Here is a 3,397-nt window from a genome sequence, read left to right as displayed (position 1 = left end):
AGCTGCACCCCCCACCATAAAAGATGAAACTGCTCTCTGTGTCCAATCTAATGGATTGTTGGTTTCTCCCTGCATGCCAGAGAGAGAGAGAGAAATAAAAGATGTTCCCTGAGGGGATTCAGAGGTACTGCAGTGATTTAGCCGCGCAGCTAACCTAATTATCAGTGAACGCAGTTCCAATTAAAAATATCTGCAACGCAGTTTGAAATTCCTTCATCCCGGGTTTGGCGAAAAGAGTTCCCGGGTTAACGCTTTCTAGGACTCCGTTCTTCCACACTGTGTGTTTTATTTTTCATTTCAGTCAAACCGTAGCAGCACTGACGATGTGACTTTTTTTATTATTGTTGCTCACCAAAACGTGCGTGAGAGTGAGGCGATAGACACGGACAGCGATTTTGGGTAGCACATACTGTAAATATACAGAGGTCAAGTGCCTGTCTGTGAGGCCTGTGTGTCAAATATATGGATTTCCACAGGGTTTACAAACCAGTCCGACTTGTACGGGACTGCTGGACAAAAGCTGGTGGGAAAAAACAAACAAACAAACAAACTATATTGTTAAAGAGAATAATATGGGTGCCATCAATATAGAAAACCACTGATATTTAGAGTATTGTAAATATATGATGTCATTTTCTCATGATATGAAAAAATATATATATGACAAAGACGACGGCCAAGTAAAAAAAAAGAAGAAAAAAAAAGCTGCCATACTCGGTCAGAGATCGACGTGAAAATATCGACCATTTTACCTTAACAATGGTTACAGAGGAGGAGAGAGGTTTTTTATTTATAGAAACATATAGAAAAATCTAATTCCAGTCTTGCCTGCTGCAGCGTTCTCCAGCTGATTACATGTAAACTAGTACATGGAACCGACCCACCCACACCTACTCCTTAATCTGATCCTTAATTTACTCCAGATTAAATCGGTACGGCTCACTGAGTAAATGTTCAAAATCCTGACGGTTCCACCCACGGCCTCTAAACCCAGTTTGGATGTGGTCCACATTCTGAACCCCGAGCCCCTGTTTCAGCCTCATACTCCACCCGTTTCCTTTTGTACCTGAATACTGTGCAACTGTATATAAGGAGAGTTTGATATTAGTCGGAATTTGCACCAAGATTATTTTTGATTTACATGTGCTTTTTTTTTTGGCCTTGGCTGCAGTGGAGAGTGGACAGTAGCAATATAAGAGATGGACAGAGGGTAAGACGAGGGGCTGCACTGTGTTGGAAAGAGTCCCCGGCCCCTAGCACACAGAGAATCGTCCCTGCACCTTTATATTTAACATGTGTGACGGCATGTAACTCTGTTTCCATTGAGCTGTGATGTGTACAAATGTTTATATCTATTAAAGATATTTTGTTGAATTACAACTTTTTTTTTCCTGTTCTGTACCAGGCCACCATGAACAGACAGGAAGTGAGATCAGACTTTTTTCTGATATGAAGGAAGTGGAGGCTAATATTAAAAATTGAGCGACAAGTAGCGTCATGCACTAAGTAGAAAAGATAATCACTAAACACTAAGTTACAGTTTTTGATTTATTAGGTTTTTGGCTTTTCATTTCCTGTTGCCTGTTTTTGTTTTTGTTTGTTTTTTTGGCTCAGTGTTAGCATTGCTATGTGTGTAACTACTTCCATAGCAGCGTGCTAAGTAGCAGAGTTTAAAAGCTAACAATTGCTGTAAGATAAAAACAAATAGCAGATATTTAGCTATGCTATCTATCCTGGAAGTTTATACTTTGCTAGCATAGCTTAAATGCTAAAACACCTACTAAAAGAAACGGTGTCTGTTTATTTTCGTTTTCATATTTTAGGCATTCGGTAATTATTAGGCTATTTAGCTTCGATGCTAATGTAAACTAACCTAAGATTTGCTGTTTTTCTGCTGTTTTTTCCATCTTTCTTATTTTCTTTTTTTCCCCAAAAAAATTAGCATTGGATTTCTGTCATATAGTCACTGCTTCTATCTTGCAATTATGTCAATAACAATAGTTTTTTTTGTTGTTGTTTTGGAAAACTGCAGGTTCTCTGGAAACATGTTCCAATATATAAATATCTATTACATCAATTAACAAAATGAAATTTGCCATTTTAAATACATTTGGTCAAATATAAAACCTCTTGAACGTAGCCTCAAATTTCTCTGACAGCAGTTGGCATTGTTACAGTATTATACTTCAGTCATCACTGATAAAGGTTTGAACGTCAGTACTGTGTACTGTATATGTGGGTTGATGTGTACAGTAGAGTACACGCTCCATTCTGTAGTCTGTAGTAACAGGCTGGAAGAGGCTGGTGAACAATTTGGAATTAATAGAGATTATAGCAGGGCTGTCCCTGTTAAAGCAGATTAGAGACGTCACTGTCTGTCTGTCTCTCTGCCTGTCTGTCTCTCTCTCTCTGTCTGTCTGTCTCTCTCTCTCTGTCTGCCTTTCACCTTATTAATGAAACAGGAAGACATGCTGATCTCACGATGCAGGTTGTAATCAGGGAGAGGTCTGTCTGTCTGTCTCTCTGTCTGTCTGTCTGTCTCTCTGTCTGCCTTTCACCTTATTAATGAAACAGGAAGACATGCTGATCGCACGATGCAGGTTGTAATCAGAGAGAGTGGTGACCGTGTGTGTGTGTGTTTGCTGTATGTTCAGTGTAAGGACAACTACAGTGGAAATGGGGGAGGGGACATTAAACCCTACAGCTGTAGATAGTAGTTTTATCATCTATAGGCAACTCCCACCCCCAGAACCCACCACACTGGTTTCCAGTCAAACATTCATGGCGCTCACTCTGGGGTCATGTGACCTCTGTTTCCCTGGGTTTACACCTTTAAGCAAACACGGGAGTTTTGAGTTGTTGAAAAATTGAATCGGTCTGCGAGAAACTAAACGAATCAAGTATAGTTCCTTAATATTAATACGAAAAAATTAATAAATATGAATGCAATCAATGTCTTTTTTTCCATTTTTGAAAAATCATCTCAGTACGAGAGAAAATCCAGAGAGAGTTTTTCCACCAAGAGCAGGAGAGGAGCTTCTTTGACAAGTGGTGAACTGGTTCTGTCAACACAAACATCTGTGTGTGTATATCTATGTGTGTGTATTTATGTGTGTGTGTGTGTGATGCATGCATGCATGCGTTCACAAACTGGCCATGCCATGTATTTCTGGAGCGTCTTCCTCGGGGGCTTTGGGATCTCATTTACTATAGGAAGGAAAGAGAGAGAGAAAACCGACAGTTTTCTGTTCCTGTGTTGCCATTTAAGCATGAATGGTTCCACAGTTTAAATGGAAGAAGAAGAGGAGGAGGAGGAGGAGATATGAACGTAAGAGAGGAAGGGACTGAAATGGAAGTGTGTCTGAGGTTTTGAAGGAACCGCGTTAATGTCTTTATT

Source organism: Cynoglossus semilaevis, chromosome 1 (genome assembly GCF_000523025.1).
Source record: "Cynoglossus semilaevis isolate Cse_v1.0 chromosome 1, Cse_v1.0, whole genome shotgun sequence".
NCBI classification, from domain to species: domain Eukaryota; kingdom Metazoa; phylum Chordata; class Actinopteri; order Pleuronectiformes; family Cynoglossidae; genus Cynoglossus; species Cynoglossus semilaevis.
Note: the sequence above shows the minus strand (reverse complement) of the source record.